Source organism: Asterias amurensis, chromosome 14, assembly GCF_032118995.1.
Source record: "Asterias amurensis chromosome 14, ASM3211899v1".
Taxonomy (NCBI): Eukaryota; Metazoa; Echinodermata; class Asteroidea; order Forcipulatida; family Asteriidae; genus Asterias; species Asterias amurensis.
In genome coordinates this window covers 19,514,995-19,528,279 of record NC_092661.1, presented here as the reverse complement: position 1 = coordinate 19,528,279, position 13,285 = coordinate 19,514,995, and the positions used below count along the sequence as shown (strand labels likewise).

The following is a 13,285-nucleotide window of genomic DNA, read 5'->3' as shown; positions in this document are numbered from 1 at the left end:
TGTTATTAATAAATTGCTGGCTAAATGACGTGTATCGACTGAGAACAAAAACCGATGAAAACAATCTTCATACATTCTGTGTTCCATTGTACGGCAAAATTAACGACAATAAACTGGGTACGAGGCAGTTTTATGTCCATTGTCTATAAAGCAGATACCAAAATGGGCGGTTCCTATGACGTTGATGTTTGGGTGTTGTAATTAGAGGAATAATTAGCTTTCCATGGTCTAAAATTAGGTTTTCCAATTATTCCTTTTTTGCAAACCCGACCCGATATAATTTAACGTAGTGAGTTTGGATTATTCAAGGAAACCAATGTTGTTTAAAGGCAGTAGACACTATTGGTTATTACTCAAAATTTTTATCATCATAAAATCTGTCTTGATTACAAGTAATGGGGAGAGATAGATGGTATAAAACATTGTGAGAAACAGCTCCCTCTGAAGTGACGTAGTTTTCGAGAAAGAAGTAATTTTCCACAAATTTGATTTTGAGACCTCAAGTTTAGAATTTGAGGTCTCGAAATCAAGCATCAGAAAGCACACAACTTCGTGTGACAAGGGTGTTTTTTTCTTTCATTATTATCTCGCAAATTCGACGACCAATTGAGCTCAAATTTTCACAGGTTTGTTATTTTATGCATATGTTGAGATACACCAACTGTGAAGGCTAGTCTTTGACATTTACCAATAGTGTCCACTGTCTTTAAGAAGTGTTCCATTTTCCAGGTAAATTCGTCTGAAGTTAATTAATGTCAGATGTATGTAACTAGAACTATCGATCATTCTACATGCACCACGTACATATCATATGTACAAAATTACTTTGTGACCAAAATAGTGTAGTTAGTAATCATATTGTGTTGTATTTAACATTATGTTGGTTATAATTGCGCCTTCACATCCGTCAACAAGCTCGAAGTGTTTTTTTTCTTTTATAGCGAAAACAGATGCGGGTGTATTTTATTTCCCCACGGTGTACTGATGACACCTGATAATCGTTGCATTATACTTTGAATGAGCCTCATATGCTTTTGGTGCTTCAAGCCGCTAAAGTAATAAAACAACGTAACCATATACAAAAGAAAGTTGTGTTTTATGGAATTAAATTGTGATGAAGGTTTCTCTATAATCTAATGGTTCGTATATATCCGTTAATTGAATCTGAATTTACATAACAAAACCATATATGAACATAATGTACACAACAATATGCATGCAGAATTTTAAAAAAAGTCCATCTGCATGCAAAAACCTGTTATGTAATAATAATAATATTCCAATGTCCTTCAATATAACAACCGCAAGCTTGCACCACTTCTTACCTCCATTATCCACCACTTGCCATCGTTCCGATCTACTTTAACCGTGTCAGTTTATTTTACCTTTAATATTAAAGATTGCCTTCTAATGAATTTTTGATATACATTATGAGGTCCATTAGCGGCCGTGTTATGAAAGAGACGCATTTGTTTGTGTATCTGATCTGGATTATTTACTATGGTACAGACCCCAATCCTTGACCATTCTTGGACAAGGTTGCTCCAGAAATCGGATTATTTTTAGCCATGTTATATTTTATGTCAATGCTTGTCTTTCATGAATCATAAATCATGACATCATCACTGCTGCAGTTAGCCTTTTTGAGATATGGTGGATCATGCACTGTTTGGTTTGGGTGTATACAGACACATTTACCCAAACCTGAGTGCCATTATTGTGTCCATCATACTTCAAAATGGCTTAAGATCTTTGATAGTAACGTGAACGACTTGATAAGCTGTGGCAGTCACGTGCACACAATAGACGTTAAACTGTCCGTATTTTATGACACTGACCTCCTCGTATGTATGTTCCTCGTGCCAACTTGCTCACCATGTTGCACAAACAAAATCAGCCCGTTTCTCCCATACATGCTTACTTGCTATATACTTCCCTTATATCATTAGGTTAACAATGGTGGTTTACAGACTTGTGGATTCTCGATGTATGAGTTCTTGACCAAGGTGCGAATCCCACTCAGTTATATATCAGTTGATGTGAGTGTACAGGCCCACATTAAATTGAATTTACTCAGAATACCTTTTCAGGATTTAATAAATGAATTTTCAGGATTGTTTGTATTTCCTTGACACTAGAGCACTCGTTTGTGTTCACCGTCCTTTACTTCTCATACCTTTCTTCAAGCTTGCCAGCTCCGGTTTTCCATATAGCCTTTTGTACAGCCCTGATTTCATTATGGAAACTAGACCATGAGTCGGAAGAGCACCAAGCACCCCGCCAAGCTTTTATCCAGATTGGATTGAGATCTTCAACCCAAATCGAATCGATCTGTGCTTTTCACATTGCTTAACACACTTTTCACATGGCATGTCCATCATTACGCACACTGCTCACGTCCAGCATGTCCATTATTACGCACACTGCTCAACGAACAAGTTCTTTTGAATCCAAATGAGCCACCCTCTTTTCGACTTCCCACCAAACTTAGTTTTCGGTAATTTAGCATGCACGGTCTTCATTAAACGATCGTTTCGTCATGCAGAGAATTTATTTCCTCTCATCTTCATAAAATGCTATGGCTGTGTATTCATTCTATGTAAACACCGACTACCAATAAACCAACAACCAATGTTGTTCTTTTCTTTTCTTTCTTTTCTTTTTGTTAGTGCGCCATGAGCGTCAGTCATGGCGGATACCGGCGCCTTATAAATTTTCATTATTATTTATTATTAAAGAGAATTCTATGCTATATATTTCTATATGGATAGAAGAGCTAGTTAATATTTGATGGCATTAATCGCAAGAAGAACATCAGATTGAAAGCATTAAAGACAATACAATCGCCATTACATTCTAACTGCAAAGGATTGGATCACATCTGTTCAATCTCCATCCATTTCCATTGCTCTAACGACTGTACATGCCCTCGTCGATGATTACCTATAATTATCTTAATAGTAAAGTGCAGCTGGGATTGCTATAATACTCCCATTAAAGATATCACGTAGAACACAGACCTTTAAGGAAGCGTAAAAAGCACTCCAACCCCCATCCAGTTAGCTCTGCTCTTGTCTCACAGTGTTTTCTTAACTTCTCAATGCACAACATAGAGCGGCTACTGCCTGCCTCCCACGAATGCAAATACCGTCTTGGCGAAGCAGCTCACGTTGCTTGATGACTTTTCAAAATCTGCTGCCGATGTTTTCTTTCTTTGAAAGGGCAACTGCGGATGATTCTTCCTCGTTCTGCTCACGTCTTCAAACCCTCCCGCCACCATAGGAGCATGCAGGCAAGCATGACGGAGGGAGATAATGAATTCGCCGTCCTCCGGGCTGTCTCACCGAGAACTGTGAGTGAAAGTCCCCCATGAAATGGGATGAAGGGTCTCTGTGGATGAGCCGTGTATGTGACCGGCAATACAACGGCTCCCAAGGACCGCAGGGGTGTCAACGTGGTGGTAAACTCCAGCGGACAGCGTCATTGACATTCTCGCTTACTCGTCAATGTTAATGATTATATTGCGCGGGTATTAATATTCATTTTCTGATATTAATAATACAGGCACCACGAGGTAATGCGATACCGCAGGCTGCAATTCATATACTTCTATCGAAGAACTATGGCAGCAGCTCTTGCTGAATGCATACACATACACTAGTTTAATTTGATAGCCACTATTAATATCAATTGCTTGAATTTGTATCTTTTGGGCATGAACATGTCTATAAGGCATACAGACCAGCCTGTTGGAAGATGCATGCAATGCGGCACTGACTTCACAAATTGGTTTGAAATGCGAATATGAGAAAATAAATCTGTAAGTTGACACTTCGTATTGTGGATTGGGATCAAGACCAATGTAAATACAGCGTGTGGCTGTTTTCCCTTCTTAATCGTATGCATGCACACTCTCTTCCCTGCAAATTTCATGTTAACTTCACTTGATTATGCTTTACTGTGTACATTTTGCCCTTGACTCTTACACACGTGAATGCCACCTGTAAGCTGGCTAGGAAAACATTGTACATAATTATATACAAATTATTGCATTACCTTAAAGGTAATCAGTCTGTGAAAATTCTCTCTTCAGGTTCATTACAACTTATTGCATTACCTTATAGTAAACAGTCTGTGAAACATCTATCTATGGTTCATTATGTACAACTATAGCATCTTTAAAGGTAATCAGTATGTGAATCTTGTCTCAACAGATTCTTTAAAAAGTGCGGAACAAAATTGATTACCAATAAATCGCATATTTAAAAGGAAGTTTATCAACAAACTCACACATTTACACGGTGCCAGAGGGTCCTATATAAAGATGACAAAAGACAGGATACCACACCCAGTTATGATAATATGGTGATACGTAAATGTCTAACCTTAGCAGTGCAGATGGTGAGTCTGTTGCTTTCCACAATCGGTAATCTCAAAGCCTCCCTGACCATGGATCTATGTCATTGCTGATGGCCGGGAATGGCATTTTAAGGAAACAAGGGCAGTACTTGAAGACGATTTCTGGATTGAATTTCACCGCAAAGTCAACGATGAAACTAGCACTTCGTATCTATTTACCACCCTGTAAAGAGGAGACGTACCTGTCCTTGAGGCAAAAGCAAATATCCCATAAACATGTTATAAAAAGGATCCAGCATAAGTCCTTTCTCATTGAAATAGTGGATGGGACAGAACAAACTATATTTGTCGACAAAATTATACGCATTTCTTAATGTAAAAAAAAAAACTGAGTGAAATGATTGACCGATAACGCCGCCATGATATCTCCTTGAAATGCATGGTTTCTGGGATTATTGATTGGAAGAGGTGAGAAGAAAATGTCCATGTCATTGGCATTGGTTAAAAGAGTATGGCGTGAGAAAGGTAGACAGTTATGTTCATGATGTTTAGTGCTTTATGTTCATGATGTTTAGTGCTTTATCAGAAGGGTTAAAGTCGGTGTCGCAATCTTAAAGGAACACGTTGCCTTGGATCGGTCGAGTTGGTCTTTGAAAAGCGTTTGTAACCGTTTGTTATAAAATGCATATGGGTAGAAAGATGTTGTAAAAGTAGAATACAATGATCCACACAAACATGCCTCGAAATTGCGTGGTTTTCCTTTTACCTCGTCGACTAACACGTCGGCCATTTATGGGGGTCAAAATTTTGACTCCCATAAATGGCCGACCGTGTTAGTTCGCACAGTAGAAGGAAAACCACGCAATTTCGAGGCAAACTTGTGTGGATCATTGTATTCTACTTTTAAAACATTTTCCAACTATATGCATTTTATAAATAACGGTTACAAACGCTTTTGTTTTGACCAACTCGTCCGATCCAAGGCAACGTGTTCCTTTAAGCACCATGTTTATTTTGTAATTTCAAAATGCTTTACTTAGATCTGAACAATACAATGAAATGTGTTTTTGGTGCATTGGATTTCAATGTAAAATATTGATTCTAATGCATTCATATGGTTGCTCTATCGTCTACGGCATTTCCCGATGTATTAACAAAAACACAAATCTGTAAATATATTTTGTGACTTATATAGGACTCCTCGGTAATGTATCACAGTATTCCCAAGTATTATCGATTTCAAAGATTCATTTGTGTCACAAGAGTGAAGATTTCCATTTGAAGGATGCCTGAATAGAGCTTTACATTTTGTAAAAGTGTTTTGCTGAAAGCATCAGGAAAATGCTCCGAAAGTATTTATTCAGAGAGATTCAGTCCAGAGCAAGGTCGCTTTTAGATGTCTGGAAAATTATAGTAAAATATAATATTCCCACTGATTGTATATAGAACTAGGTGGATTGGTTTACACTTAACATAATTATCCCTGTAAAATAATATAGACCTAATTTATTTTCCTTTGAACTGATCTGAATGATTGTTGTTTCCTTCTCAGTACATCGTATTGTGGCTTTTAGCTGCAGGTATTCTGCAGACGGATTGTTTATTACCGTGACTCTATGGGTTTGTACTTCTGGACTTGTATTGATTTTGGTTAAGAGTAATGACGCTTCACTCACTCTACCCGATATGAGGGAGAAGCAGTTACCTCTGGCAATTTCTTCACTATCATTTTCCAATTTACCAAACTTAACTCTCGACCAACGATTGTCTCATAATTACATGGGAGACTCTCTCATTGAAATTGAACCAAAATCATATTGATTTTGATTAAGACTAATGGGTAAGCCTCATTTCAATTCGCCTTCTTTATAGAATATGAACCTGCAAAGCTGAAATTGCCCCCTGGCCGTTCCCTTAAATAATCACCCTTATACACTGAGATTGTAAACAGGGGCCAGCTAGATTCCCCTTCCCTTCGCCTTCCCCCTACCCGTAGTCGATGAACAGGTCTTTAATGGACGTGTGTACCTGACCACAAAGCGATTAGAAGGAGAAACCTATACCGTACCAATCGTCTGAATTACGGGCCCCGGTGAGGAATATAATGAAGTTAACCGAAATAGATCCTCGGTAGCAACCGTAAAGCGATCGCGCGGCAGCGGGAGACTTTGCGACCCCAAGACTTACCTATATTGTTTTAATGCTTTATCTATATAGAACATTCAGATTTTACTCGCCCCATTTTGTAATGATATTACTAAAATGCTGGTGGGTTTGATATTCGAGGGGGGGGGGGGAATAATAATTGTAATTCCAACCCTTTACCCTTTGTAATATGATACTCTTTAACCCTTACACTGATTTTAGAAAGCTGCCCAAGTTCTAATCGTAACACGAATGTTAAAATAATATGGACTATGTTTGATTTGGACAACATGGCTCCAAATTGCAGACTTCATCAGGTACTGGTTAGGTTGTTTTTTTCCCGAATCTTCAAAATATATTGGAGATGGTTTAATGCGACCATGAGCTGAACAATCTACTCATGCGCCCTCAATGGTTCAGTGCCGACGAGACGAGGCCATGTTACGAATTTGAAGTGTCAGTCGTCGATTTCAGTTGTCCATCCACCCTCCAACATATGCCATTATGCATGTTGTGAAACAACTCCAACATGTTCAAGGGTATAGCACTCTAGCCTCTTAGACAAGGAGATTATAAAATTATACCCCTCACCTCTCGGGTGTTTTAGTCTCCTCCAGGTTGTCGAGTCTTAATGACGCCACAAGGCAAAAGACCGTCCACTTTCACTCAAGATACAAGAAAAAACTCAGCCAAGCATTCTAGATGTGTGAAGAATAGAAAGATTTATAGAGAACATGCATCGGTGAACATTTCACACCTTGGTTATAAGGGTTCGTGCACTGAAAACAACAGATTTCCATTGGGGATAAAGCATCTGTCTCAGTTGTGATTTAGAGCCCGTATTCTTGTTTTGAATCTTTCAGCCTAAAATATCAAGTGACAAAACTTCAACAAGACTTGTTGTCAGAATATAATAAACAACGTGAGACGAAGTAAAAGCCCTTTGCCTAAGAAAATTTGCAGCAAATATTGAATGCATAAAAAAAAACCAATAACCATCTAAATTACAAGTTGTCCAAACATTTTAGGCTCGCCTCGACCCCACCTCGCGACCGCCTTGTTCGTCCCCTTGTTATCTTTTCCGCGGTTAATTTCCTGAATATTGCTAGCACGGCTTATCCGAAGATTCATTTTAATCACCATATCTCAGTAAATCCATGTATATATTTCCGCGGCAATAGACATGAGATGGAGGGCTAGTTGCATCTTATGACAACTTCGCAGTCATATAAGAAATTGGTTTCAAAATATCAAGCATGATATAATTTATCGGTACAAATGAAGCGGTGTGGATGACATTCTGCATTCTGTCCCTTTTCTTGATTTACTGAGTCAAAATAATATGTGATGTCAGTCCCTGTTTGTTACTGGTCCAATCATGTCTTATTCCATGTGTCATGTGACCTTGCCCCCCCCCCCCCCCTTACTGGCAAATTGACTTGGGATGTCTTCGGAGTGGTTAAGAGAAAATTTAGTTCGAATAATGTTGAATCAAGTAAAGTTAACACCCATGTTTCTTGTTATTCATTCAGATATTTTGAAAACATTCTTATAAGGTACACCAGTGACGTTTTCCGTCAAAAATTAAATTAAATGTTTATGGCATGAGTGTGTATCCATTTTTGTCACCAAACTCACTTTCTTGTCAGGTTGAAGAATATCATTAATATTAACAATAATACAAAATTTAGGTCACACGCTTGTTTTTAAAGTTGCTTTGTGCGTGTATCCCCCCTTATTTTCAGCGAGCTATTAATAGAAAACTTTCCCATTACTTGGGATGAAGGGATGGCTTTTATTCCGCCGATTTCTTCTTCCAAAAAATCGATCAACTATGATCGTGACATAGCGACTGAACTTAAGCCGCGGTGGCTGGCGTACACTAATCCAGCAGTCGGCACTATAACGCCACCCGGACAGAGATTCAATTTAAAGAAGCTCTTTCAGCAGGCGATCGTCTTCTTGAAAGCTGACACCGTTGAATGATTGAGCATCACTCTCATCGGCCAAGACGGTGAAGATAGCGCTGGATGAAGAGTAGAAGTCTTTATTAAACTTCAAGAAAGTTCGGAGAAGTTCTTATCTCGTTTATAATCTACCAAAAGGGTAGAAACTGAGGCTTTGCGAGTGACATGTGCACGTCACAACCACGTACTTAGAACATCATTGCTACAAACGTTACCGCAGCCAGAGGTCGAATGAAATCATTAGAACAATGTATTACAGTAAAACCTTTATGACAATACCGACTCGGAAACAAATTATACAAACTCTAAACCAACTTTATTTACACAAATCCCAACAACCGCGTGCATGCGAGAATATTTCCTGTAATTTTTGCTTCAACCATAATATTTTGACCAGCTTTGAGAGATGGCCGCAAACCACCTCATGAATTCTTTCATGAGGTCAGAAATACTCAGAAATACTCAATTTAATCTAGTTTGTTCTCTTAACCACAATTCTATCCGTCCAGACCTGATCCTCCAAAGAGAAAAGCACCTGCAGTACTGAGATAATAAACAGGTATACAGATGTTGCGTTATTTATAAGCTAAATGTTGTCATGGTAACTGCAACTGAATCGTTCCTGTTATCTTCTGTTATAATGTTTTCGCAGCGGAAACAACGGAGCTCAATAAACAGCATAAAGCCCTTCATCCTGTTGGAGACAAGATGTATAAAGGTCTTTTCTCTCCAAGTGTCGCGTTCGGTGGCACGGATATCTTGTCGTCCCTTACATTAAATGAAAGATGCGTTTCCATGGTGATTAGCCATCGCATAATGCATTCTTTTCATCGGCGATCAGTGAGAGCTTAACTGCCAATTTCCCAGATGTAATTTAGTTTTCAAGGCTTTGAACTGGGTTTTTTTCGGATAGGAATCACTTTGTCAAATGCGTTTTACTTTTTCTCTTGCTTTTTATTGTCTACACACGAGGACTTTTAGTAATTGCTCAAGTGCTATTCTTCAGCTGCTTGAAAAGACCATCGCTATACGCGCAAATTTAATCAAGACGTCTTTGTGTAATTCCAGTTCAGATGCAGAGTGGTTCGCGGCCGATTTATGAATCGGTCAAATCATTATGTAGGCATTTTGTAGAGTCAGTTTGCTTATTTGAATTTGTAAATCAGACAGACTTGCAAATCAGAATTGACTTGCAAATCATCATGATGCATGAGTGACTATAATGATAAAACATGAAGTGACGATTGCAATGATTCAATCTCATTTGTGAAGACAATATTTCTTATATCAGAATATTATAAAATTGAGGTCCACGACGAAGGTCTTGTTTAAGATTGCCTCGCCATTCAGCATTCCACAACAGCCTCTGGGCGTCCGTAAATCATGAAGCTCCCCAATATTTCCATTTGTCACAATTCAAATTCACTTCAAATGATCTCGGGGTATGCCCCACGCCACAGGCTTCTGCCAATAATGTCAATTATTATGTGGCTTCTGTTTTTATTTCACTCGACTATGTCGTCACCACTATAGTTGAGAGGGGTGATATTTGTAGTTGTCATGGTAACTTATTTTAAAAATATACATGTATCGAAGAGTGGCATCTAAATTCGTCTGGAAACTACAAGGCACAGTGTGTGTGTCTTGACATTTCATTGAAGAAAACAACAATTGGAGGAATGCATGTTGATTAGAATACATCGACCTTGCTATATGACGGTTTACAAAAGACTGCAGCGTGCAGGATATTCGCTTTCTATAACGTCCTACATTGAATAATTACAATTCCACATGAATATTTCATTATTAATGTGTAAAACAATACAGGTTAGTAATTATGCATAAATGCAAATAAGGATAATAATTGCTAAACTAATAAGTAAGGTCAACCCAACCTCACTTTTTGTCTGATGGCCCGAGGCCTTCGATCGTATACACCGCTCTCTTTAACCAGCGATGGTCGTACTATTTATGTATCTAAATGTTTACGGCAAAATGGCCAGATGAAGAGTTAACTAGGAAAGCAAGTCATCTGTGAATTGCATTATAATGTATACTTAATGTGCAAACAAGCTTTAATGTAGTGACCTATACTTTGGTCATGATGTGTACTTTCTTTCTTTGTAAAAGTTCAACCTTGTTCTAACATAACCTGATTCACATTATGATTAAAATTGATACTTATCAACTCGAGTCAAGAACTTGGAGGTAAAAAGATCAAAATATGCTCAATTTTACCACTAAAGACTACAAATATGTCTTGTCAATATTACCAGTGATTTGTGTTGTGACATCACACTTTGATATAAGCATTGGTTGATACACATCTTAAGATCATTCTTAAGCTATAATTCCTGAAATTAAGCCGAATAATGGGCTCTAACATAATAGCAAACCAATACAACTGTTACCAAAATGTAACCGCAAAAACAAGAAGTTCTGTATTTACATTCATTTACCATGCCACACCCTGACAATTAACACACTACTAATGCATAGTACTTACCTTTAAGCTACTGTTGAACCTTGAGAAGGGCACAGACACCTTAGCTCATTAACAGCGTCTTCAGATGTCTGGCTCGTCGACCTGGGTTCATCTTCAATGCGTAGAAACATTTACACATTACTGCTAACATATATCGTTTACATGAGTGGTTTGTCAATGGGAAATAGAACAATTCACTTATTCGGGATGAATGATTTGGAATCTACGACCAATAACTTGCTAAAGTTAAATCGATTGAAAAGGAAACGCTTATACATCTTTGCAACAGACGCCAGTAAGTCATATTTACGGAGCAGTTTAACATTGTTGTGAAACGCTTGACATTAAAAGTAGGTCTGAGAACGATTCACTATTGGACTCTTGAAGATGAAATAAGGTTGTTCGTTGCCAGGGTGACTGAATCGCTGAAGAGGGAGGAAATAGCGGCATGCCATCGGCTGCACAATACGTTCCTTTTCAGATAAACCGTGTCTCATCAAAGGCTTTGCCACGAACAACCCGCGCGAATCCACGCATTTCTACAGGCAAAGTCACCACCCGCTAAAGCATGCTGCGCGCACACAAATCAAAACGCACAAGATAGCACGAGTGCACCAATCGATGACGTCATATTGATTTTTGGCGGCACTATTTTGACGCCCGTGGCGGGAACGGAAGTCGTAACCTTCTGCACAGACTATAAGCACGCGTGGATTGGCAATCTGTTCCCTGGTTACCCACTATAAAATAGCCAGGAAATTTGGGGAAAAGGGATTTCCAGGGGCTAAGCTGTGATTACGACAGCATTCACTTACAGAGTTCATAATTGGTTAACATCCTTGGGTTTAAAGTAGACAATAATGAGTATACATTATCAAGGGAAAATGTCATTACCGGTCAATTAAATATCCCTTTTGATTATGTCCTATTGCCAATTATCAATAGCAACCCGTATAATATTAAAGACATATGAAGGAATTCTTGACATGTGTAAAGACAATGGTGACTGTTGGTGGTATCCCAACTTGTATTTTCTTTCGCCTCAATCTCGCCCGGGTCTTCGTTCAGGAAAGAGTGTCAAAGTTTGATATTTGTTTTGAACAAATAATTTTCAGTGAACGAAGCATGTAATTTTATGGCTATGATGTGGTCTGTTTTCAACTCTCCCACGGATAGCCTACCCTGTACCCTGGACAACCCAGAGTAAATCAGCTGTAGTCTGTTTACTGAGGCGCAAACAACAATTTGCTCAGTGACTCGATAGGTCCGTGGTACGGGGAGTCCCAATCGAAGACATTCATCATGGTCACACAACATCATCAAACTCAAATCTCTATCTCTATAGCCATAGTTAGGCATCTAGCGTGGCAACCTTGATAATATGATCGAAGCATCACTTGGTGATGTTGTTGATGATAAAGAAGCAGCCAGGTTCTGTTATCGAGCAGGACTGGGACAGAAAGAGAAGCCGACAATACCGTCCAGGTTCCGGTACAGGTGGTGGATGACGAGATTCAGATTGGTTTACTGCCACGATCATCAACCATGGCAGGTGTTCCACTCTCAATATCCAGAATCAGAAATCACACACACGAAATCTACAAACTACACAGCGAAACACATCTCCATCAAGAGATCGCATGTTTGCAGTAAATATCTCAGGCACCTATCTCTCCTTACACGTTTACCTAAGCTCCTGTTACGTTTTCATCTCCGGCATTCGCCGAATATAACATAAATATGTCTTCGAGGTCAAGTAAAAATATGAAGAAATGAAATTATAAACAGGAACGTTGTGTGAAAACTAAAAACCTTGAATGTTTATCAGAATAAGCATAAGAACAATTCTTCGAAATGCCAGGTTCTAAATTTAGAAGGGCAGAGCTGAAAACTGAAAAACAATTCAATTCAATGGGGACATGATAAGTGAGAGTAGTACATGACATTCAGCAGCATCGTGTATACATTTATATACAAATTATTCATTAATTTTACCGATTGGGCTTTGCTGAAAACCATTATGACAACATTCATTAAAATAATCTCCTCTAACTGGATGAGCAGATAATATTGTGATGCTTTCCTCCCATCTTCTCTAAAAGGTACACCAGTGCATGTTGGCTGAAACAAACATTAAGCCCATCCCGTGCATTAATCCATTAGGTAAAATCAACCACGAAGCTAGACACGGCCAATACGACTGAACTAAACAAACATTTAGAGCAATTTCACTCATAATCCTTTGTGATTCCTGAACCAGTTTTGCCAGCAGCCAATGCACTCTAAGCCTTATAGCACAAATCGTTCTTAAAGCCAGCCTCCCCAAAGG

The 13,285-nt window shown here is 38.7% G+C and overlaps 1 protein-coding gene across 3 annotated transcripts in view; it reads right to left on the bottom strand.

The window, feature by feature from the left end:
* Positions 1–11,431, bottom strand: part of LOC139946896 (neuronal acetylcholine receptor subunit alpha-10-like) — a 37,239-nt gene extending 25,808 nt beyond the window's left edge. The window contains exon 1 of one of the 3 annotated variants that reach the window (XM_071944666.1): positions 10,978–11,431. The gene's annotated coding sequence lies outside the window, so the exon portion shown is untranslated. Of the gene's footprint in view, positions 1–3,020; positions 3,044–7,095; positions 7,171–10,977 lie in introns of those variants that run through there. The other 2 variants (XM_071944667.1, XM_071944668.1) reach the window with 2 other exon arrangements.
* Between the last annotated feature and the right edge of the window lie 1,854 nt (positions 11,432–13,285).